Consider the following 24,795-nt stretch of genomic DNA (forward strand, 5'->3'; position numbering starts at 1 on the left):
AAAGCATTTCTTTCTAAGCTAATTTAGGGAAGTTTGAGTGTACTCCTTCTTTACCAAGTCTTCCCTGACCCATGTTTGATCATTCAGTACTGTGAGTTACTGTTGTTTATTGAAACAGCTGGTTTCAACATGCTTTCTTTCTGTTCTGATGATCCACTAACCTACCATTTACACAGTTCTAAATGGTGAGTTGTTTAAGGGCAGAGATTATGTCGGTACTTCTGATCCTTTCATGAATACTGAACCTAGCACAGTATAGGACCACAGTTAAAATATGTCCGAAAGCATGCACAAGTAAAGTCATACTTGGAGTTTAGGAGTCTCACCACCTCTAGAGCATGTAGCTATCCAAAGTAGATCTCATGTAACGTAGATCAGTAGGCAAAGTCTAGGTTTTAGTAATTCTTACAGTTTATTTGTAATGATTCATTATTCCACCAGACAGATTGTAAATGGCTGAAGAATATGAATAAGCACAATAAGCAAGAAGTATTAATAAAAGGACTACTTTCCTAATTCTTAAAAGAGTACTTGAGGTCACCTTGGTAAATGCATTTGTATTTTAATAGTAGAAGATCTGGGGGTCCATTGTCTAAATATATGTCTAAAGAAGAAAAATGGGCAAGAATGTAAAGATATATTGTGATGTTCAACACATCATTCATTATACATTGCAATGAACATGTGGAAACTTCTTAAATAATTACTTTAGGGTATTGACCTAATAAAACATAAAATACAATGCAACAAGTTAAATACTGATACAAATATAAATTACATTTTGTTAAAAAATATAGGTTAGTATATATACAAGTGCTTACTTGTGTATATATTTCATGTGAATATGTGTAAATGCACATTAAAAAGTATAAATAGACATATCCCAAACATTACAACAGCTTATATTTGATAGCTGGATATTGTTTTGCTGACATATTCTTTATACATTCTTGCATTTTATAAATGTTTAATAATGAGGGTTTCTTTTTCTTTTTAGATAATGAAGTAATTTCCACTTAATACCTTCCCACAAAACAAAACTTTTTTAGTTCTTCATCTTACATAAGATCTTCATTCCAGTGGGTCTTCACAGATCTGGCCTCATGCAACCCACTGAATACACTCATAAGATGACATCCACTTTCTACTTGCATCTATCACTTTTCTCAATGTGGTCCAGCATCTGTGCATCCAAACCACTTGACACTTCTGTTTAAAGTGCAGATTCCTCAATTCCGCTCCAGAGCTACTTAAACAGAAGCCCTTGAAATGGAACCCACAAATTTGCATTTTAACAAGACATTTACGGATTATCATGTATGACACTTTTCTGGGGTCTATCCACTTTGATGAATTATATATATTTCTGAAAAACACCAGGAATATATTGCCTCTAAGTCTTTCATTATTTTGCTGTCTCTGACTGACATACCCACCTCTTTCTTTTCCTGATTGTTCCATTTATTATTCTTTCAGGTGCTGTTAATAAATCTTTGTCTTACAGGTAGTCAGATTTCTCTTCCCCTACTGATCTGAAACTTTTTGAAAATGGGCATTGGACTTTGGGAATTGATGTATCTTGCACAGATACAAGTGCAGTGCTTTATTAATAATAGCTACTTAATGTATGCTTATTGAATTAAATTTATTTTTATATAACTTCACATATATACTGACATATTTTGAGCATCTTCATTTTGGCAAACACTGTGGAAGGGAGGTACTAGGGATAAAACAGTGAACAGGGAAGGCACAGCCTTCATTCTTAAGGTGTTTAAATCTGACTAAACATATCTAAATTCAAACAATATTTTAATCAGTTTTTACTTACAAACTGTGTACAAAACATTATACCATATGCTAAGAGTAGTCATAGATGGCGGTCTCTCTTTCTCCCAGTAGAAGCCTGAACCAATGGAAAAACAACCAGCCCAGGAAATACTTGACTTAATAAGAAAAATATAGCTCCTAGAAATTTACTGTTTAATAGAGAAAATATAATATGCACTCATTTCTAAGCAATAAAAGCATAACCATAAGTTATTTAAATTTCATATGGATAGGAAAAGTTTTCAAAAATAATTTTGAAGTTGGAGCAACCACATTTTTGGTTGTATCTTGAAATAAATGTACTAAGAATGTTATTGTGAAAGTAACAATTTTGATTCATGCTTTAATAATGTAATTTATGAAGTGTCAATTACAGATAATCTTGTATAGTATAGTTATATGTACCTTAATAAAATCCACTTTGAAGTATATTTATTTTCTCTCTTTATAAAGTAATACTTTATATTTTTTCTTATTTCTAAGTGTTTTTTCTTTTAATCTTACAGCTTATATCTCTTATTTTTCCTTACTATCTATGTTACACTCTGAATTCAACAACATCCAATACTACGTTCTATACATTTTGCTTTTATTTATAGTCCATCTGAAACAATGGTTGTTTAAAACTGTCAGAACTAATGCTGAAAATAGTAGTCTGGTTAATCTGAAGTAGACTTTGAAAGAGTAGGCGATAGGGTATTGAGGTTCTGTTTGAAAATGTCTTCTAAATTGACATTTCTATAAACGGATATATCAGAGTTTAGGGGGAAAATGTGATATTTGTACCATTCAGGTTGATATTGAAACCAAGCAGAAAACTGCAATATATTAGGGATTCTCAAATTAGGTGCCCGACTTCCTCAGCTGCTTCACATGGAGCTGTAAAAATGAATTTTTCTAGGGAAGAGGAAAGATTAAGTTCCATGCTGTGTTATTTGTATTATGTTATTTAGATTCAAATGACTTAGGATGCATAAAAGATCTTCATGCCTAACATAGATCCTGTCTCCCTATTTAGCTTCATCTCTCCCTGACACTGGCACCCAGGATTCCAAGTGAGCTGAGTCTGTTGTTAGTCACCTTCTGTTCTTCCTACACTCTGTGCTCCATTGTCTCCTGACAGACCCGGTTCTGAGTTTCCTTCAGGATAAACACAACTCTTCTGCACTGTCATCGTAAATATCCCTCATTGTAAACACTGAGTTTTATGTCTGTTTCCACAGGTGGTTCCCTCCAAGGAGCTCTGGAGGGAAAAGACTCTGTTTTATTCTCTGTATTACCAGTACGAAGTCCTAGAATATGAAAGATACTTCAAATGTTCCATGAAAGAATAAATGAAGATTTTTGGGGGGCATAGAGTGAAGCACAAGCAGAGGGGTTTCTAAAAATATATAAAATTCACCTAAATAATATAGGAGGAAGATAAGTTTATCAGTTGGGTGTGGGAGTGGTGTGAAGGTGAGGGGCGATCTTGTGGGTTTTTTTGGGAGGGTGTGGTTACTCATAAATTTACTTTTAAGAAAATTTTAACAACACATAAGATCAAAGACCTGTAACAGCAGTCCCTTCATGGAAACTATAAAAGTACATGAAGTAGAAGGAGAAGGAAGCCATGAAGTAGAATGAGCCCTTGGGAAGCTTCATACTCTGGGGGCTGCAGAAATCACCACCAGGAGCTTATTAAGAGCTTTCAGGCATCCTGAGATATGGCTTCATATATATGCTACTTATTTCTGGGTAGAATACATCCCCAGCTCCTCAGGCTCCTTTCTGGAAACAGGCAGGAAAGAACACATCCTTATACTTTGTAAGTAAAACTGCTGCATTTACGAAAAACATTACACTTTACACGCCCTGGTTTCTTTTAAGAATGAGGGGGACTTTATTAGCTGCAGAAAGCTCTTGTGGGTGCCTAAGGAAAATTGTGGAAATCTATTTTCTGAAATCTGTATTTTCTAGGAACATTCTATTCTGAGGAGGTTTGATTGGTCTATGAGCCATTTGTTTTGCTGCTTAGAGCAGGTTGTTAATGTGTCCATGCAATTTTAAGTTTCCTGGTTAGTTGTGTCACATTTTATAACTGCCACTGAAGGTCCTAAAGTCAACAGCCACTACCACCGTCACACACACTGCCACTGCCATTCTTATCCTCATCCTCATCTTCATTTACCAATATCAAGTGACTTCCACATCCCACACACTGGTCAGCATATTATATGTTTTGCAATGTTATCTTGTTTAATCCTTACAAAGTAGTGCCATTGGTGAACTACCAGTTTCACCTTAGTGGAATCTGATGTAAAGTGCTTATTTGGAGAACTCTGGCTAGCTCTAGGTGGCAGAGACCAAATTTGAACCTAGGTTTGTATGACCGTATAACAATATCACTTACTCTGTAATCAGAGAAGAGAGATAAGTCAAGGTAGCTCAGGAAATAACTTGAAACACATTCTTACAATGGGCCTGGAGTGTTATCATGGTATAATAGGAAGATAATTACTGTCAACAAATGGGAGGGCACATAAAAGTTAACCCTCCAATACTAGGACAGAGTCTTCCATCAGTAAAACCCCAAATCTCTCTCTCTCTCTCTCTTTCTCTCTCTCTCTCTCACACACACACACACACACACACACATTACTCAGTTTGTGAGAACACTGGAGAGCTCTGTGCGATTCTTCCAGAAGCCACATATATAATTTTAGGCAACACAGCATGTTTTAAACAGACAAAATTGAATGTGTTGAGGTCCTGAGATATGTTCAGAATCTTGGTCAGTTAACAACTCTTGGATTGAATTTACATCAACATGTATATATTGTATGCCCATACTTCTCAAAATATATTTCAAGGTATTGGGAATATAATGATGAAAAAACAATGAACTACCTTCCAGTAACTTAATTTTGTTAGAGAGGTGTATTTGATCGTACAATGGAATAAACACTATTTTAGATGCATAAATATAAAAGAATATCGTTTCATCAAGCTGTTATCAAATAAAGTCTTTTTTTCCTGTAAAAAAAAAAAGAATATAACTCCAGAGGAAGAAGTAAGTTCTTCTGACTTGACTTAGAGTAGGTGATGCCACCAAATGCTTCCTGAAATAAATTCATGTTTAATTTATACGTAGTTCAGTGGATCAAATAGTGGATCTAAAATGTTTTGTCTTATTCAAAAAAGAGAGAACTACATGAATTAAGCAAGCACATTAGTGTGAAAGAACTTGCTATATTTGGTAGTTTGGTGAAGTAGGGAAAAGCCCAGGTGGAGTATATAAAAAGATTTCTGAGGGTAGGGAGGAAGGTCACTGATAAAACTGGAAGATAAATACGGTCAATCAAGAGACATTTCAGAAGTTGAACCTGTAAAGATTTGGAGACTGGATAGCCTTGACAGGTGGGGTTGGTAGAATTCTAGAAGGGCTCTAAAGATTTCTGCCCATCCTGGTGTACTTGTCCTGAGCAATACCCATGCCTTGGGTGTGTGAGTGGGGCCTGTGAATGTGATGGGATATCACTCCCATGATTACGTTACATTATAGGGCAAAAGGATTTCACAGATGTAACTAAGGTCCCTGATTACCTGACTTTGAGTTAATCAAAAGGAAGACTATCCTGCTAGGGCTTACCTAATCACAGAAGTCTTTAAAAGAGACAAGAATCTCAAAGGAGGTTCTACTGCTGGATTTGAAGACCTAAGATGTCATGTTGTGAGAAGCACACATGACTGGGACTGAGGGTAGCCTCTAGAAGCTAAAAGCCCAGCAAGAAATTGGAGACCTCAACCATATACCACAAGGAACTAAATTCCTACAGCAATCTGAGTGAGGATTGTAAGGACCCTCCTCTCCAATTAAGAACATGGTACTGGCTGGAATTTTAATTTCAACCGTGCGAGATCCTGAGTAGTGCACCTAGTTTTGCTGTGCTCAGACATCTGCCTTACTGAACTGTGAGGTAATATATGTGTCTTGTTTAAAGTCACTGAATTTTTAGTAATTTCTTATGCAGCTGTAGACAACTAATGCAACAAAGTATGTTTTGATCAAAAACAGAACCAGATTTCAAATATAGGTATGAATCATGAGGGAGGGAAATGAGGATAGACAAATCATTTTATGAGTTGTTGGTGTAGGAAAGGAGATACACACAGCAGGGATGCAGGCTAAGAAGAACGTTGTTCTTGTTGTTTTTAATTATATTTAGATTGAGGAATAAATTGCATGTTTATATAGATTGTATGAATAGCAAAAATCTCTTATGCTTTTGAAGCAAAGAAGATAATTCCATACTTGATCTCTCTTACCTCTTTTTTTTTTTTTTTTTTTTGAGGTGGAGTTTCGCTCTTGTTGCCCAGCCTGGAGTGCAATGGCGCGATCTCAGCTCATTGCAACCTCCACTTCCCAGGTTCAAGCGATTCTCCTGCCTCAGCCTCCTGAGTAGCTGGGATTACACGTGTGTGCCAACACGCCTGGCTAATGTTTTGTATTTTTAGTAGAGATGGGGTTTCACCATTTTGGCCAGGCTGGTCTCAAACTCCTGACCTCAGTTGATCCACCTGCCTCGGCCTCCCAAAGTGCTGGGATTACAGGCATGAGCCACCGTTCCCAGCCCTTTCTTACCTCTTAAACACTACCTTTTGGTACGTTTTATCTCACACTTTAGTGGCATTTCTAAAATATCTGAAACCCCATTGCCTTTGAATATGCTTAGAATTTCTTTCATGATGATTTTCACTTATCAGCCTCTGCTCGACAATTCTTTACTTACTCAGAGAAGCTGTTTGACTCCATCCCCTCCAACTTTCTAATATAGATACCTCTGTATTTTAAATACAGTCTTATTATTTGTTTGTTTGCACATTTGTTTTCTGAACTATCCTATTATTTCCTAATGATCCTCAGGGCAGGTGCAATACTTCACTTGGCTCTGTATCTCAACAGTCTGGATTGCGGCTTGCACTCAGTAATGTTTGATGTTAAACAAAACTAACATCCAAGGTAGATTGAGACTAGGTAATGGGGGTTGTCTGGAAAGGAGTAAGAGCTCTTCTTTTCAACTTGGAAAGATGAAGAAAGGATGAGAAAAACATAGTGGTAGCGGAAGAAGAGATGAAATGAGAAAGAGATATTAACCAGTGGATATTACCTAAATTAGATTTAGAATATTTCCATGTTTTTTTTTTTTTTTCTCAGCTACCAGATAAAGAGACAAGTAGATACATGAAGGTGGGGGTTGGGGATAGATTTTGGAAAACAATGTGTGTTCACTTTTTTAACTTTAATTTTTCTCTTTAATAATAATAACTAACATTTGGTAAGTTTTTTACCACAGTGAGATGCTCTGCTGAGATTTTCACATACGTTAATTTAATCTTCACAACAGTCCTGTGGATATGCATACCATTGTTACTTTAGAGATGGGGAAAATGAGGCACATACAGTTTAGTAACTCATCATGTGGTAACCCAGCTGGTAAATGTCAAGAGTATTTTAACCCAGTTAAAATTTATAACATGCAGCTGTAAAAAACGTTGACTTGGGATGCAGGATAAAAATTCGTAACATTAAACTATCCATAATACTTTCATACTGGAGGCCCCATATATTCTAATTCTGGCTTATACATAAGTATATGTTTTTATATCTAACTCACACTCATTATGTGGTATGAAAATTTCTTAGGGACAGTTTAAATTTTAATATCACGAATAGACTGTATGCTTATCCAGGGTATTATCACACTGCAGATAATAGGGGATCAACAAATGTTGGCTATTTATTAGACATATTGGATCTGATTCTGACTGAAAGAAAATAGCAGGAGATAAAGAGAGGATTTTTTGGATGGGCCTCTAAAAGCTAGCGTAATCCAATTACTGTATCAGAATCACTGCACATATTACCATTTGTCTAAAATATCATACAACCCTTTGAACACACTTCAACAAATATTTGCTGACTACCTACCACTTGAAGTCACTTATCAGACATGTGAACTTAAATAAGACGGAATGCTGCTCTCTTTGTTTTTGTGCAAATTCTGTATCCTCAGGGAACCATTCATTTCCTGTTTTCTGCTCCTTTGTTTGATGTGGCCTTCATTTGTTGTTGCCATTAACCAATCTTTATGAGCTTTCTATATAAGGTAGACATTATCTTTTATAAATGTTTACTTGGCGAAATAATTTCAGATTAAATGCATAATAAATAAATACAGTTTATCATTGCCAGACACTCAGCTTAAGATTCTGCCATTTGAGTTCAATATGTCAACTTTGCAGAATATCACCTCCACTTCCATCATTTTCCTGCTCACTGGTGTTCCCGGGCTGGAAGCCTTCCACACCTGGATCTCCATTCCCTTCTGCTTCCTCTATGTAACTGCCCTCTCAGGAAACAGCCTGATCCTCTTTGCCATCGTTACTCAGCCCAGCCTCCACAAACCCATGTATTATTTCCTCTCCATGCTGTCCACCACTGACCTCGGCCTGTGCATATCCACTCTGTCACCATTCTGGGTATATTCTGGTTCAATGTGACGGAAATCAGCTTTAATGCCCGCTTGTCCCCGATGTTCTTTCTTCAACTCTTCACTGTCATGGAATCTTCAGTGCTGTTGGCCATGGCTTTTGATCGTTTTGTGGCCATTACTAATCCTCTTAGATATGCTTCTGTCTTAACTGATCTTAAAATAGCACAGATTTGAGTAGCAATTATCACCAGGGGAACAATAACACTGACTCCTATGGTGTTGCTTCTTAAAAGACTGTCCTACTGCTGCAGCCACGTGCTCCACCACTCCTATTGCTTTTACCCTGATGTGATGAAGCTCTCATGCACAGACACCAGGATCAACAGTGCAGTTGGGCTGACTGCCCTGATTACCACTGCTGGGGCAGATTCTGTCTTTATTGTCCTGTCTTATATTTTGATCATTAAGACTGTTCTCAGCATTGCTTCCCCAGAAGAAAGGAAGAAAGCCTTCAGCACATGTATCTCCCATATTGGGGCTGTTGCTGTATTTTACATTCCATTGATCACTCTGTCCTTTGTTCACAGGTTTGGGAAGCAGGCCCCACCCTATGTGCATACTTTGATTGCCAATGCCTACCTACTAATCCCTCCTGTAATGAACCCCATCATCTACAGTGTGAAGACCAAACAGATACGCTAGGCTGTGCTAAAAGTACTCCACTGTAGCACGGCAAAGAACTAGATGAACCTTTCAATTTTTTCTAGTCTTTGTCATTTTATAGATGAGTAAAATGCCATTCAGAGAGGTTAATATGTTTAGACTCAGGCTTGTATTTAAAGTTTCCCAAAATACAACTTAGTTTGAAGTAAGAAGACTGTGAACTCAGAGAGATTAATATGAGCTGAAGATTCTCAAGGATACCATTCTTTTCCTTTGATAGTCATGATGATAATAAGAACATTTGTGCATTTGAGATGAATCATTTTCAAAGACTTTGTTAACTAATGGTTCAGCTTAGTTTGCAAATGTGGTATTATTTTGTTTTAAAAAAATAGAAAAAGAGAAAGTGTCTACTTATTATTTAAACTTCTCCTTTAAAGAGATAAGTAACATCATGCTGCTCTCAAATGGGAATAAAAAGTGCATTAACAATTTCAAATTACTGAATCTTATAAACGAAATTTACCATAGACAGCTTGCCGTGTCCATGGTTACTCAATTGTTCCAAATATTTTTACTTTCCTTTGCCTCTGGCCTCCTTGACCTCCACATTTAACAGCTAGTATAATAAATAAATATTTTATTGCATTGTCAGTAACCGAACTGTATTTGGTCAAATATTCATACTTTCTCCCAGCTCTTCAGGGAAGATGTCGAGCATAAGCATTCTGTGAAATACAACTATGCTTAATTCAACTCCAATCTGTATAGTTTCTTCAGAAGTAGTAATGTCATGCTTATTGCTAAACAAGCATGTTCCTGCTTTTGGGAAACACCATCTTCAAATAAATTAATTTTCTGTAAGGCCTCAAGATTAACAAGAAGCAAATACAGAAATATTTTAATCTGGTGGGATTTATAATGCTATGCTTGGACCTTATCCTCAAGGAAAGTTGAAGTGGATATGCTATTCAGGGTCTAGATTGAAAAATAGAAATCACACCAGTGACTAACACAGGAAGCATTTAGTACAAAGAACTGGATAAACAGGTATTAGAGGACTGAAAGGGAAAAAAAGGAACACAGGAATAATGCAGGGATAATAACTACAGGAAGTTTCCTCTACTTATATGACCTTGGGAACAAAGAGAAGAGTTTGGGCTTATTAAAAACTATAATTTTGGTGGAGAGTTCCCCCAAGAGCTTATATTCTGACCTAGAATGAGAGGGAGCTGCTCTTTTGGTTCTGGTACCTTAGGAGTTCAAAGGATGGAGAACATGAGGCCAAGAGCCAACCTTGCAGGAAAGGGGACTTCCCCGCTCGCTATAGCTCATACCTCAGGAACACCAGAGAAAGACCTCTCGTGGAGTTGAGACTTAGGTCCCTGAATACAGCCCACTGATGGTTGCTTCTCTTTCTTCTGAGGGGCATGATGAGATTATTGCTGGAAGTGTGGGAAGAAATAAAACTAGAAACTGGAACCAATGCATCTGGGCAAAGAACTAGTGCTGTGATGGCACTGATAGGTACAATAAGCAAACATGATAGACATATTTGTCCCTACAGCAGCTTCTGGTGTCCTAGCCTCCCCCAATTAATGGACCATAGCAGGGAACCAAACAATTATTCTGATTCATGAGTTGCAGCCTTCTTATCAAAAGCTGAGTCTATAGAATGGTGGATTTGGAGCTGAGAAAGCCAATAGCCACCACAATGGAGTAAGGTGCTTGTAACACAAGCTCAGTATGGTCATGATAGGGGTTTTATTAGGTACTCCATCCTGGACTGCTGTTAATAACAGCAGTAACTAATAACTACAGCCAGCTAAATGCTTTCACAGTTCACCAAGTATCATTACATACAATCTTCTGAAAGGATGCTAGTTGACAATTTTGGGGTATTTCTTGGGGATGTTTTCTCTCCTTTCTACCAAATATCTACTTCTCCTAGGACATGCCCCCTCTCTCCTCCACCACTTCAGGTCTCCTGTGCAATGGCCAGCAACAGAGTTTCAAGTTGTGTCTGAGTCAACGTCTGTTTTGGAGCTTACTGGCTTTCAAGGACTCTTTGTCTTATCTCTCATCTTTCCAATTGCTCTCATGTCTGTTCATGAGTGGATTTTTTTCCCAAAGACAGAGAATATGGCATATCTATTTTTAGGTGATATATTTTGACTGGAAACTTGTGCTCATTATTTTCACTGTCATCTTAATATCCAGTTCTAGTGTCTATTATTTTGTGCTTTTCTTCATGCTTCAGGGTGTTGAACAAAATGGACTGCATCATCAGGTTCTCTTGTGAGCTGACTTGGGGTTGGGTTCACAAAACCAAAGGCACCAGAAGGAGAATGTAGAGTTGGAGGAGACATTCTGCTTTGACAATGTTTCGTCCTCCTGCTTTGGCCCCTGGAATCATAATGGTTTCTCACTATCACCAGTCTCCAGGTATCTCAGCATCCCTTGTGATACTGTTTGGATCTCTGTGCCGACCCAAATCTCATGTTGAAATGTAATCCCCAATGGGTTACATCTTCCTTTTGCTCCAACAGTGTGAAGTGCATTGTTCTCTCTTTGCCTTCTGCCATGATTGAAAGCTTCCTGAGGCCTCTCCAGAAGCAGAAGTCGCTATACTTCTTGCATAGCCTGCAAAACTGTGAGCCAGTTAAACCTCTTTTCTTTGTAAGTTACCCAGTCTCAGGTATTTATTTATAGCAGTGTGAGAATGGACTAACACACCTTGTTTGTTTCCTAAGCCATGTCCATTATTCTATAATTCATTTTTTCACTGGCATCTCTCACTTTAAATTATTCTGAATTTTGTTTATTTCCTGCTGATTTTGTGACTGATATATATCTCTTTAATGAGCAAAGATAATGACTCCTTGATCTTAATAGGTCTACTTTTAACTTAATCTTAAGTACTTTTTGAGTTTGAAATGCATTTAATAGATGCCAATTGGTTTTTCACCACCTAAGGCGTGAAGTAATTACTTTTTTTTTTTTTTTTTGGCAGGGTTAGCTGAGGATTTAGTTAGGACAGGAAAAAAAAAAAGCAATTGAATTGTTTTGTAGCTGGAGGCATGGGCAAGGGGGGTCCTCAGGCACTAAATTCCCCCGTGGGTGGGCTGAGGGCTAGGGCTGAGCCTCAGGTGGGTCCCCTGTTCCCTGTGCTACCCTGCACAGTGGCCTCCCTCCCGTGCTTTCCCGCAGCCGCAGGAGGGGCAGGCTGGGAGGGGCCGCCACAGCTGTTCACTTGGGCAGGACGTCAGAGGACTCGGACACCAGCTTCCCTTCATGGGTCTCGATATTCTGAATCACAACCACGGCTCTGGTGGAGCTGGTGTGGCTGAAGGAGCTGGAGCCTGCGCCAGAGCCAAAGCTGGAGCCCAGGCCATAGCGGAAGCCAGGGCTTGTGAGGCCCCCATAGGCCGAGCTTAGACCACCTGCATAGACACTGGTGGTCTTTGTATGGATACTCATGTTCTGCATCCCAGACTCCAGCCGGCTCTCCTCGCCCTCCAGCAGCTTCCTGTAGGTGGCGATCTCGATATCCAGGGCCAGTTTGACTTTCATCAGCTCCTGGTACCCATGCAGCTGTCACGGCATGTTCTGCTTGGCCCGCTGCAGGGCGGCCTCCAGCTCGGACAGCTTGGAGTTGGCATCCTTAAATGGCCAGCTCCCCACGCTGCTCGGCATCTGCGATGGCGGCCTCCAGGGAAGCCCTCTGGCCTTTGAGGCCCTCAATCTCAGCCTGGAGCCGGCTGATGTTCCAGTTCATCTTGCAGATCTCAGTCTTGTGCGCTGCGGGTCATCCTCCTGCTTCCCAGCCAGCGTCTGCAGCTCCTCATACTTGATCTGGTGCATGCTCTCAGCCTCCGCCCGGCTGCGGTTGGAGATCACCTTGTACTGCGCCTTGACCTCAGCGATAGTGTTGTCCATGTCCAGGGAGCGGCTGCTGTCCATGGACAGCACCACAGATGTGTCCGAAATCTGGGACTGCAGCTCTGGGATCTCCTCTTCATACAGCTGCCTGAGGAAGTTGATCTCGTCAGTCAGCCCTTCCAGGAGAGACTCCAGCTCTACCTTGTTCATGTTAGCTTCATCCACATCCTTCTTGATGAGGACAAATTCATTCTCCAGCTCTGCACGCTTATTGATCTCATCCTCATACTTGTTCTTGCAGTTCTCCATCAGCCCCTGCATGTTGCCAAGCTTCAGCTTCTCCTGGCCCAGAGTGTCCAGTTGCCGCCTAAGATTGTTGACGTAGCTCTCGAACATGTTGTCCATGTTGCTCCGAGCTGTCTTCTGCTGCTGCAGGAGGCTCCACTTGGTCTCCAGCATCTTGCTATGCTGCTCCAGGATCCGTACCTTGTCTATGAAGGAGGCAAACTAGCTGTTGAGGGTCTTGATCTGCTCCTTCTCCCGGGTGCGCATGGCCTGGATGTTGGGATCTACCTCCAGGTTAAGGGGACTCAGCAGGTTCTGGTTGACTGTGTCAGTGGTGATGCCTCCCATGCCGCTGGACCCGCCATAACCTCCACCCAGGCTACCCCGGAAGCTGCTGGTACCACTGGGGAAAAGCTTGAGGAGCTGATGCAGGCACCAGGTCCACTCGTGTAGGAGCGGCTGCTGAAGTCCTGGGGGGCTAGAGGTGGACACCTCGTAGGACTTCTGGGTTACCCTGATGGACATGGTAGAGGCAGGAGTGGAGGCAGGCAATGGGCCTGTGGACCAGGTGGATGGGCCTTTGATCTAGGTCTTATTACCATAAGTCTTGCTTCTGCCAGCATTTAAAACCCCAGGAAAAGCAGGATTTTCTCTATATTCTTCAGGGCCTGAAAACAGAAGTGGAAGATGGGGTGGACTTGTGACCTCCTGGTTAGATGACTTGTAGGGATCTGGACACAAAGCCTTGTACATTTTCTCTGGCCTAAATAGCATAGACAGCTAAAGTTTCAGACTAAAAGGAGAGAGGCTTCAGTTCTGCAGTAGTATTGTTCTTTTGACCTTAGTTTACATTAAAAACATAAAAGAATCAATTTACTATTTCCCTTGTGAAATGCAAGGATTAAAAATTTGCCTTTCTAATGGTTTGGAAGCAAAAATTATACCCCAATATTTTGGAGAATATAAAATCTAAAGATAAGGTTGCTATGGTTTCTACACAAAAATCCCAGAAAGGGATATGAGGTGGTAGGAGAAACTTTTTGTATAAATGAATCCAATAGAACAACTTCATTTATTGCTATAATACAATGTTAACATTGAATTTTTCCTACCTAGTTATGGCTGAGACAGAAAAATCGCAGATGCTAAATTCCAAAGTGAGTTGTCAGACTATCAAGGAAGACAGGTCAGGTGACAATGAGAATACACAATTCACTAAAGAATTAAAGAAGTTATTATAGACTGATATGGTTTGGATCTGTGTTCCTGCCTAAATCTCACAATGAATTGTAATCCCTATTGTTGGAGGTGGGGCCTGGTGGAAGGTGATTGGATCACAGGGACAGTTTCTCATGGCTTAACACCATCCCTCTTGGTGCTGTTTTTGCATAGTGATTTCTCGTGAGATCTGGTCGTTTAGGAGTGTGTGGCACCTCCCCCTTGCTCCTTCTTCAGCCATATGAAGTGTTGTTCCCTTTTGCCTTCTGCCATGACTGTAAGTTTCCTGAGGCCTGCCCAGCACCATGCTTCCTGTAGAACCTGCAGAACCATGACATAATTAAACCTCCTTCTTTATAAATTACCCAGTCTCAGGTATTTATAGCAGTGTGAGAACTGACTAATACATAGACATAAAGATAAGAGCCTAAAAAGTGAAATTTGAGACTGTTTTTTTTCCTACTAATCTGCATGCCCAAAGAGGAAATAGAGGAACACATATATAACAGTCTTCTTGGCATCTTAAAATTGCAAATGTCTTTTTACATACCCTAATGGTGAGCTAGCTTAGTATCTTAAGCAAGAGGCAAATGGTGTCTTTGCAAGAACTGCCAGCTTTTGTTGTCAGAGCCTTGTTTGTTGAGAATTTCTTTTCTTTTTCTTTCTCTGATGTCAGAAAATTGTGATATAGAGGTAGTATGGACATAGTATCTTATGACATAGGAGGTGCTGTTAAATGGGGGTTCTCATCGTAAGACTTGTGAAGAGGACCACTTTAGAGAAAGCTGTGTTAAGATTTTACTCACTCTCTCATCAGGTGTTTGGGCAGAGGTATAATGGCTCTCTTCAGAGAGATCTGAGGTGGACAGTGAGTGCACTGATGACTGACTCCCTCTGAGAAACCTGAAGATCAGAAAAAGGGAGAGTTTCTGTGGTGGTAGAGTAAAAAGAATTGCCATTTCTTATATAGGGTCCATACTACTCTCACAAATCTGCTTGTGCAAGACTACCTGAGTGTGTCCTATGGACCAGAAGTACACTGTGTGCGTGTGAGAGAGCCAGTAAGAAGGTCCTCTTAGATGATGTCCAGTAGGGCTGTCTGCAGGCACAGTAAAGCCTCAACAGAAGAGAACTGGGGGTAACCTCTGGGCTGCAGAAAGAAATAGAGCACATTCACCAGACCAAAAGAACCTCTGGTGAGAAACCAGTAGTTTGTTGGGAGACTTTGATGAACTCACAAAAGATGTCCAAGAGAAACCCCCCAAACCACTAAGCTTAGCAAATATGAAAACATCTTATGACAATATCGAATAAATAAGAATTTTACTAGGCCGGGCATGGTGGCTCACACCTGTAATCCCAGCACTTTGGGAGACCGAGGAGAATGGATCACTTGAGGTCCAGCCTGGCCAACATGGTGAAACTCAGGCTCTACTAAAAATACAAAATTAGCCAGGTGTGGTGGCATGTGCCTGTAGTCCCAGCTACTGGAAGGCTGAGGCACGAGAATCACTCGAACCCGGGAGACGGAGGTTGAAATGAGCCGAGATCACGCCACTGCACTCCAGCCTGGGAGACAAGAGTGCAACTTCATTAAAAAAAAAAAAAAAAATTACCATTGGTTTTATTTCTTTTCCTTTTAGCTTTGACCTTGACAGTGTTAAAATAATAGCTAGTAAGATATGAATGTGTGAAAGAGAAGCAAAGCCAATGAAGCTTCTCTCTAGATGTCCTGAGGACTACTTGTAGCCAGCTTTAGCTCAGACAGCAGAGAGGAGTATTATTTTTGAATGGAGATGCAAGTGTTGACTAATTTATTTCTAAATTGAAAGTGTGTTTTATAACTTTAAGTAGGACTTTTTGGCCCAGGGTGGTGCTTCACGCTTGTAATCCCAGCACTTTGGGAGGCCAAGGTGGGAGGATCGCTTCAGGCCAGGAGTTTGAGACTAGCCTAAGCAATATACTGAGATCTGATCTCTACAAAAAAGTTAAAAAATTAGCCAGGCATGATAGGGCTTACACCTGTAGCCCTAGCTACTCAGGAGGCTGAGGCAGGAGGTTCAGGATTGCTTGAGGCCAGGAATTTGAGGTTGCCGTGAACTATGATTATGCCATTGCACTCCATCCTGGGTGAAGACCGGGACCCTGTCTCTAAAACAAAACAAAACAAAAAACAAAAATCCGTAAAAAACAAGTAAGACTTTCTATTTTCTATGATAAGCAAAAAACTTACATTGCTTGTCAACATTTTTATCCAAGGGTAAGAAAAAATGTTTTCCACTGAGTAGCTATAAAAGGAGTGAGGGATAAAAAACAAATAAGAAAATAAAAACAAAAACAAAAACTCCATTTCCTTTAAAGATAACATCCCATGCATACTGTTTGTTCATCAACTTTAGTTACGTTATAAAAGACAATCAGTATCACTTCTTTCTTTCAATCAGATGATTTAGAAGGAGATATTGCTCACTGGGCATCACATGGTCTGTTTAATAGCATTTGCTAAAATGTTTGCTTACAGTCATCAAACATTTATAAATAGCAAATATAAAAATTTTATTATTTAAAAAGAAATTTTTATGGCCATATTTGAAAAAAATCTGTATTTTTTAAAATGTTTGGTTTAGTACAAGGTACATGACAATCCTAATAAAAAAAAAATACTTGGCTGGGCACGGTGGCTCACGCCTGTTATCCCAGCACTTTGGAAGGCCGAGGCGGGTGGATCACCTGAGGTCAGGAGTTCGAGACCAGCCTGGTCAACATGGTGAAAATCCGTCTCTAATAAAAATACAAAAATCAGTCAGGCATGGTGGCGGGCGCCTGTAATCCCAGCTACTTGGAGGCTGAGGCAAGAGAATTGCTTGAACCCGGGAGGTGGAGATTGCAGTGAGCTGAGATCGTGCCATTGCACTCCATCCTGGGCAACAGAGCAAGACTCTGTCTCAAAACAAAAAACAAAAAACAAACAAACAAAAATCTTCTCTCTTCGGGGTTAGTAGTAATCAAGAAGTCATAGAACAAAATAATGAGCTGTCATTATCCAACTATTAAATTAGAAAATATTTAAGTAAAAATGTCACAATACTGCTGAGTGTAAGTGAACAGAATATACTCATGATCAGTTATTGGGAGTATAATTGGTACAGTTCTCCTGAGAAGTAAAATTTTAAAAACAAGGTATGTATTAGGAGGTGTAAATTATTATCTTTTAAAATTCAGTAATTTGAATTAAAATGATATATTCAAGGAAAAATAAGATATGAAAAAATTATTAATAAAGATGCTAGTCACAATTGGATTTTCACATGGCATGAAAAATTGGAAAGGACCTGAGTAATTTAACATAGGGAAATGGTTCCTTGTTAAACATTATATTATAATCCAAGAAGAAATTAAAACTTACACATATTAATCTTGTCTTCATAATGAAGGCATGATTTCCATAGCTTTCCAGAGTACTGGGTACTGACAGCTTACAGCTGAGTCCCTCTCTAGAAATTGCCCTTGGACCAGTGGAGTTGCCACACCCAAGTTTACTATGGGACTTATCCAGTGACTGATCAGTAGAGGAGTACAGAGGCCTTGTCCCCCTTGCCTAGACAACTCTGAAGGGCCATTTCAGCCCTGGAGTGCCCATGGGACTTGTGGCCTCTGTTATAAGTGTGAGAGAATTCAGATCCCCTTTTGCCCAGTCAGGCCTCCCTTCTATTATGGATGTTATTTTAAAAAGGATACTTTAATTAGTTTTCTGCATACAAATCTCTATTTCAGAATTTTTTTCTGACAAATATGATCTAAGGCAAAATATTGCCTTCTGTCCCCTCTTAATAGTCTTCCCCTTTTTTTCTTAGGAGGTGCTTGCTAGAGGTAAACACTATTCTGAAAGTGGTAAGCATCATTCCTTTTAAAGTCTTTAAATTTTTCTTGAATATATACACCTGCACATACACAAACATACACACAGAGCACATGGAATTGTTTAGAAATTTTAAAATCAAGTAAATGCATTCTATTTTACATATTCAATATTCAATGTGCATTTTGCTTTATTAACTAAATCTATTTTGAGATCATGCACGTTGATGTATATAATATTTATATAATTATATATGGTTTAAAAACTTGTGTGTAGTATTTTATGTTAGAAACATACTAAATGCTTTGCATAAAAAATCATCTCCCTAGTCACAGACATTTAAATTGTTCCAATTTTTTGCCATGACTAAAAAAATTAAATATTTTTCATTAAATATTAAATATTAAATATTTTTATCCAAAGCTTTAAAAATTGTACCATAAGCATCTTCCTAGTTCATATGTAAGTTAAATTGTTGGGCGATACAATGTAAAAGTCAGAGTTTAAGCAGAAAATTAGAAGCCACTACAAATATTTTCAAAGGATGTTTTTACTTAAGTGATGGAGAAACCTGACAGCCAAGCAGGTAATGGTGAGGTAACCTGATTGCAGCAAGCTACTACATCCTCATGGCTGGAATCTCCTTGGTGGTTATTGGAGCTCAGGAGCTATGACACCCTGACAGAAGGTGGAAATGTGGAGAAAATGCAACACTGCCAGAGAAGCTGCCCCAGACAGAGAGGGGCAGGAAGAAACTTCTTAACTCCTTTCCTCACCTTCAGACTTAACTAGTTTCTCCCATGGGCCAAACCCAACTAGAATACGGTTAACATGGAAGGCTGAGATAGCTAGCCTGCAAGGTTCAGCTCCTTGGAGGTATTGAGCAGAGTAAAATAGGGGAAATAAACGGATTTGAGGGCAAACATGTTCAAGATAATCACAGTCTATTCTTTTTGCTATTCATCAAATATATTTAATGACTTCATGATTTAACCTAACAGGTGTCAGCATATATATATATATATATATATATATATATATATATATATATATATATATATATAACATAACTTTCCTTTTCTCTGTCAAAAGTGCAAATGAGAAAGCCTCTCGTTGAGTTCATTGCAAATCCAGGAAGCCCAAGTGGTAAACAATTCTCCCAATCTGATCAGGCATGGATTTTTGTGGTCTGATGACCTACGTGATGCATCGTAAAGTTAAGTAATATCTGCACTCCTCATACAAGGTAGTGAGGAAAGGAAAAATAACTGGCTAATATATTTGCATTAAAATGCATAGATAATACAGCCCTCATTTTTGTAGCTGGTCATGAGACAATGTTTTACATTTATCATTTTCTTTAAGCCCGCTAAACTAATACACATCACCTTTCCCTTAGCTTTCACTTTGACTGGTGGTTTACCCAAATTTTTATTCCCCAAAGGACTGTGTTCCCATTGGTCTTTCCCTTATTCGGTTGCTTTAATATTTCCTTTGCCTTTACTATTAGACATGGGACATACGAGGTGCCCCAGTGAAACCTCTGAGTTCCAGATATAGTCTTAACTTCCCCTGTGGGATAGCTGCAACCTGATTTCTCCTTAAGTTTTGGAATCAGTATTGGAAGGGGATGACAGACATTAACAGCACCACTAAAGAGCCAGGATGCAGAGAAAGAATTTCTCATCACATCTCCTTTTATTTTAACACTTAGGTTTCTGGGAAAGAGAGAGAGAGAGAGCAAGTGAGCATTGAGAGTGATAGGTGACTACTGCAAACTCAACCAAACAGGAGCCCTATTTGTTGCTGCTTTGTTAGATCAGATTAACACAGCTTCCAATGCATGTTATGTGGCTATTGATATTTTTCTATTCATGAGATAAACTGAGGAATAGAAACAGTTTGCATTTAGTCATAATGTACGATATTATGCACTCAAGACTACGTTGTCTCTCTGGATCTCTATCACAATGCAGTCTGAGAGACCTGGAGCAGTAAGACATCCCTTAGAGAATCACACTGGTCCACCATACTGATGAGATGATGAAACCATACTAATCATATGAGATGACAAGAACTCCCAAGGATAGCTGGTAGACCCTACAAAGATGCTGCACCCTGCTACATCAGTAAAACTTTCAGTGGTCTGGTAGTCTGAGGTATGCTGGGACATCTCTTCCACAGCAAACGAAAAATATTGCATCTTTCATTTCCAACCACCACAAAGATGCACCATTCTTTATTTTTTATTATTTATTTATTTATTTATTTTGAGATGGAGTTTCACTCTTTTTGCCCAGGCTGGAATGCAATGGTGCGATCTTGGTTCACTGCAACCTCCACCTCCCAGGTTCAAGTGATTCTCCTGCCTCAGCCTCTCGAGTAGCTGGGATTACAGGCATGCACCACCACTCCAGACTAATTTTGTATGTTTAGTAGAGATGAGGTTTCACTATGTTGGCCAGGCTGGTCTTGAACTCCTGACCTCAGGTGACCGCCTCAGCCTCCCAAAGTGCTGAGATTACAGGTGTGAGCCACTGTGCCTGGCCAGATGCACTATTTTCAGTAGGCCACTTTGGGTTTTAGAGATGTACACACTGAATCAGCTTCCCCACCACTCCCAACACACACACAATTTGGTGTGGCCTCGCTGACACTGAATTTTTCTTGAATGCCAAGAAGGCCCACAATCATTTCTTTCTTTTCCCCATTAAATGTATAGCTCATTTGTGTAAGTTCTTTCAGTATGAAGATGAGAGCTCTAAGTATCCACTGGCATAAGGACTACGGCTAGCTAGGACATCTGGCACTGATCTGTCAGTACCCTGACATGTAAAGACAGTTGTCAGTGGCTTTGCTGTCCCTTGCCCTCTCCTTCCACACTGATGTTTCTAGACGATAAGGAAAGGCACTATAAGATATGCCTACATATATACCTCTGGTGTGGGGACATTTTCTATAATATTCTGAATTTAATGTTCTATTACTTAATCGAATGTTAAAGAGTTTTTGTGCATGTGTGCATGCACATGTGTGGGTTCACACATGTGGCTATTTCCTGTCAATTCATAGCCCACCAGAAATGATGTATTTAGGGATTCTTCACTGTATTTAATATTTTGTGTTCACGTTTTTGTAGGTATTGTGTCTATTCACTATGGATGGATTTCCTTCTGTATTGTAGGGAAAGGATAAGATATCCTGTCATCGGGAGGCATGGTAGACTATTAGCTCTTTAACTGGGTATGGGGTTCTCTGTTCCTCCTGGATGTTGCCAGTGAGTTGAAGTGTAGACCTACCTTGGAGAAACCACCCACATTCATTCTTCCCACCTTGAGGCAAATATCTCTTTGTGTCCTAAAGGATGGCACAAATAGGCAAGGGTGGGGTTAGTGGAGCAGTAAAATGACTGGTCATTACAATGGAGTTTACCAATCCACACCTCAGAGACTGAACCATCCCATTGAATTGCTTCCACTTCTCGTTCGATATTCTCCTGTACATATTTTGGGCTGCAGTTTGTCTGTCAATGTTATTTCATCTTTTGTTGTATCTTTTTATGAATTCCCTATCTTTATGGATCACTGATTATAAGCTTACTTATATTCCAGGGAAACTGTGAATGTAATCTTTTTCTTCTTATTTTTATAGGCTAGGAATTAAAGATTACCTTCCTTATGGAATCTTTAATTCTTTTTTAATACAATAGTTTTTTGTGATACAATTCACATACATACAATTCATTCATTTAAAATGTAAAAATTAATGATGTTTAGTATATTCATGAAGTTTTGTGGCTGTACTTAATGTGTTACTTGTTCCAGCCTGGGCAAAAGAGTGAGACTCGTCTCAAAAAAAAAAAAAAAAAAGAAAATTTTCATGAACCCCAAGAGAAGCACCCTATCCAGAAGCAGTCACACCTCATTGCTCTCCATCCCTCTCAGCCCTGAGCAATCACTAATCTACTTTTTGTCTCTATAGATTTGCCTATTCTGAAGATTTTATATAAATTGAATCATACAATATTGAGCATTTGTGACTGGCTTTTTTCATTTGGTGCACTGTTTTCAAGGTTTATACATTGTGTGGCAAGTATTAGTACTTCAGTCCTTTTTATAGCTGAATAAATATTCCACTGCATGGCTCCATCACATTTTGTATATTCATTTTTTAGTTGGTGGAAATTTGGGTGGCAGCGCCATTTGTTGAAAACACCATTCTTTCTTCATTGAGCTGTCTTGACACCCTGGTTAAAAATTAGCTGACAGGACACGTGAGTGTATATTTCTGGCCTCTCAATTCCAGTTCACTGAGGGATATGTCTATCCTATGCCAGTACTATGTACTGTCTGGATAACGGCAGCTGTGTAATAAATTTTGATATTAGTAAGTATGCAACACCCAACTTTGCTCTTCTTTTTCAAGATTATTTTGGCTCTTCTGGAAACCTTAAAATTCCATATGTATTTTAGGACCAGCTTGACAATTTATGCAAAGAAGCAAGATTGAATTTTGATGGCGATTACATTACATTTGTAGACCAACTTGGAAATTGCAGCCATCTTAGCGAGATTAAGTCTTCAAATCCATGAATATGACATGTTGTTCCATTTACATTTATAACATGTTGTTCCATGTTTAATTTATTTCAGCAATATTTTGGTGTATGATGTTTTCAGTGTGCAAGTCTTATGCCTCTTTAATTGAATTTATTTCTAACTAATCTATTCTTTTTGATGCTATTGTAAATGGAATTTTTCTCTTAATTTCAGTTTTAGATTGTTCATTTTTAGTGTATGGAAATACAATTGCTTTTTTTATTTATCTCTTATTCTGCAACTTTTCTGAACCCATTTATTAGTTTTAATATTTAGTAGATTAAAAAATTTGGTAGAAAATTCTTAGAATTTTCTATACAAAAGATGATGTCAATGCAAATAGAAATAGTTTTACCTTCTTCTTTCCCTGGATTTTATTTCCTTGCCTTGTCTAGCTGTTGTGGCTAGAACCTCCAGGGCAATGTTGAATAAAATGGATGAGAGTGGACATCCTTGTCTTTTTCATTATATTAGAGGGGAATATTCAGACTTTCTCCATTAAGGATCATATTACCTGTGGGTTTTTCATAAATGTCTATTATCAGTTGACGAAATTCCTTTTTGTTCTACACTGTTGAGTGTTGTTATCAAAAATGATAGTTGAATCTTGTCAAATGCTTCTTCTACATCTTTGAGATGATCATGTAGTTTTTGTTCTTTATCCTATTCATTGTTCTACAGCTTTTTTTCTAATGTTAAAGCAACTTTGCATTCTTGGAATAAATTTCACTTAGTCATGGTGTATAATCCTTTTTATATGTTGCTGGATTTGGTTTGCTATATTTAATTGATGATGTTTTCATCTATATTCACAAGAAATCTTAACAATTTTCTTTTCCTATGGTGTCTTTGCATAGTTTTGACATCATGATAAAACGGCTTCATAAAATGAATTGGAATGTATTTACTCTTCTATTTTTGAAAGAGCTTATGAAGAATTGATATTAATTTTTCTTTAAGTGTTTAGTGAAATTTGCCACTGAATCATCTAGGTCCATGTTTTCCTTCTTGAGAAGTTTTAAATTTACTAATTCACTTGTATGAAATAATTAACTTTGTTTTGTTGACTGTTGTTTCTTCTATTCTCTATTTCATTAATTTCTAATCTAAACATTCTTTTATTCCTTCTGCTTGATTTAGGTTTAGTTAGTTCTTCCTTTTTTTCCTCAGTGTCTTAAAATGGAAGTTTAGGCTATTGATTTATTTCCTTTTGATAAAGGCATTTACAGCTGTACATTTTCCTATTTAAAGCAGTGTTTAGCTTCATCCCACAGGTTTTGGTACGTGGAGTCTTCACTTTCATTAATCTCAAACCATTTTCTAATTCCCTTTGGGATTTTTTTTTTATGACCCATGGGTTATTTAGGAATGTATTATTTAATTTTCACATATTTGTGAATTTGTAAATCTTTATTATTAATTTCTAATTTAATTCCCCTGTGTCTCTTTCCTCTTGGACTTACACTCCTTTTATATAAGCAGGGCATAGGCAGAATAGCATAGCATAGCATATTTTCAGCTTGTATCTCTTGGCATAAGTACTGCACCTTAGGATTGAGCTGGGGAAAGGGTGATGGGTCCCCAGTATTCTCTGACAGCTATGCCTGGCGTACAGCTATGAGTGAGGGCTGGGTGGATGAAGGGAGTCACTGACCTCTCGGCTGCACTCACCCGGAGGTTAGCTTCTGCAATATGGAGCTGGGGTGAGACATATTGGTGGTCTAGACTGAGAACTGGGGAAGGTCTGGGGGAAGAAGGAGAAAGCCATGTGTTCTTGGCTACGCCTACTTGGAGTGGAGCTATCAGCTATCAGCATGCCTAGCTGTGGGGAAGGGAAGGGCCAAAGCTGGCTTTAGTTCAAGCACCACAGAATCCCACTGTTTTCACAATGATTTAACACATTTTATTGAATTGTTTTTCATTGACTATATGCCCTTAGAGCAATTTCCAGAGAATTTAAATGTTTATGTCTATATCACTATAT

The 24,795-nt window shown here is 38.8% G+C and overlaps 1 protein-coding gene and 2 pseudogenes across 1 annotated transcript in view; 2 read left to right on the forward strand and 1 right to left on the reverse strand.

Moving 5' to 3' along the window:
- Nucleotides 1-24,795, forward strand: part of MMP26 (matrix metallopeptidase 26) — a 275,769-nt gene that overhangs the window by 5,674 nt on the left and 245,300 nt on the right. The gene's annotated exons all lie outside the window — the stretch shown is intronic.
- LOC101143520 (olfactory receptor 51F2-like) lies at nucleotides 8,101-9,050 on the forward strand (annotated as a pseudogene).
- LOC101143891 (keratin, type II cytoskeletal 8-like) lies at nucleotides 12,219-13,661 on the reverse strand (annotated as a pseudogene).

The sequence above is a fragment of the Gorilla gorilla genome, chromosome 9 (assembly GCF_029281585.2).
Source record: "Gorilla gorilla gorilla isolate KB3781 chromosome 9, NHGRI_mGorGor1-v2.1_pri, whole genome shotgun sequence".
NCBI lineage: Eukaryota > Metazoa > Chordata > Mammalia > Primates > Hominidae > Gorilla > Gorilla gorilla.